The 1,654-nt window shown below is 39.4% G+C and overlaps 1 non-coding gene across 1 annotated transcript; it reads right to left on the reverse strand.

Annotated features, from left to right (window-relative positions):
* Positions 1-552: 552 nt before the first annotated feature.
* On the reverse strand, positions 553-634 carry TRNAS-GCU. Its single transcript has one exon. It is a non-coding gene; the product is annotated as a tRNA-Ser (tRNA).
* Between the last annotated feature and the right edge of the window lie 1,020 nt (positions 635-1,654).

Raw genomic sequence — 1,654 nt, forward strand, 5'->3', positions numbered from 1 at the left:
GCGACGGAAGCCTACAAGTAGGTTGGTTACTAAGTAGATTTTTATACTCACACCTTTCTCCTTTCCTTGTTCAGTTACTGGGCAAGGTGGGGTGATTCACTAGAGCTCTACTATCACAAAACGGTTTTGACAAGGTGTGTATGTTAGATGTATTCGACCTGGGACATCAACTTGTCGTTTCATTTTGTAAGTTGATTTTGAATTCTTTTTGTATCCCATGCCCTTTATCGGTTTGTAAAGAACTTGAAATTTATTTTTTAGGTTGATTTTGAATTGTTTTTATATCCCATGCCCTTTTTCCGTTTTGTAAAGAACTTGAAATTTATGAGGAAGGTGTTGTATGTCTTTTAAAGTGTGCAACATTTATCTTTTTGTTGCAGTTCGATATCTCGAAACCTCTAAAATTAAAATTGGGTCATGACACATCCAACATGGATTGGAGATGGGAACGAAGTATTCCTTATAATAAGGACCTGAATACCTCAACGGCAACCGAGGACAATATCTTTTAGCGGTGGCCTTTGGCAAGTACAAAAAGAAATATGAACTTTACGTCACCTGAGAGATTCGAACTCTCGCAGGGAAACCCTATGTACTTAGCAGGCACACGCCTTAACCACTCAGCCAAAGCAAATTTTTTGTTTTAGAAACAAATCTCGAAGATGCACTACGGACAACAAAGGTAGTTGTTTAATGAGGAATCAGTTAGATCTTTGAGACCTACACAATTGTTAGAGCACAGTAAAGGGTAAGCCCGAACATCTTATAGACCAAAGGAAAGTCGTGGAAACCCAGTAGAAGAATGAAGCGACGACAGCCTACAAGTAGATTGGTTACTAAGTACATTTTTATACTTACATCTTTCTCCTTTCCTTGTTTAGTTACTGGTCAAGGTGGGGTGATGCTCTGGAGCTCTACTATCACAAAACGGTATCGACACAGTTTGTATGTTTGATGTATTCGACCTGGGACATCAATTAGTCGTTTAATTTTTTAGGTTGATTTTGAATTCTTTTTGTATCCCATGCCCTTTTTCCGTTTGTAAAGAACTTGAAATTTATGACGAAGGTGTTGTATGTCTTTTAAAGTCTGCAAAATTTATCTTGTTGTCGCAGTTCGTTATCTCGACACCTCTAAAATTAAAATTGGGTCATGACACATCCAACATGGGTTGGAGATGGGAACGAAGCATTCATTATAATAAGGGCCTGAATACCTCGTGAGGTAACCTGCCAACGAGGACAATATCATTTAGCGGTGGCCTTTGGCTAGTACAAAAGGAAATATGATCTTTACTTAGCCTGAGAGATTCGAACTCTCGCAGGGAAACCCCATGTACTTAGCAGGCACACGCCTTAACCACTCAACCAAAGCGACTTTTTTGATTTAGGAACAAATCTCAAAGAGGCACTACGAACAACAAAGGTAGTTGTTTAATGAGGAATCAGTTAGAACTTCGAGACCTACACAATTGTTAGAGCACAGTAAAGGGTAAGCCCGAACATCTTATAGACCAAAGGAAAGTCATGGAAACCCAGTAGAAGAATGAAGCGACGGCAGCCTACAAGTAGGTTGGTTACTAAGTAGATTTTTATACTCACACCTTTCTCCTTTCCTTGTTCAGTTACTGGTCAAGGTGGGGTGATGCTCTGGA

The sequence above is a fragment of the Cucurbita moschata genome, unplaced genomic scaffold (genome assembly GCF_002738365.1).
Source record: "Cucurbita moschata cultivar Rifu unplaced genomic scaffold, Cmos_1.0 Cmo_Scf01171, whole genome shotgun sequence".
NCBI classification, from domain to species: Eukaryota; Viridiplantae; Streptophyta; class Magnoliopsida; order Cucurbitales; family Cucurbitaceae; genus Cucurbita; species Cucurbita moschata.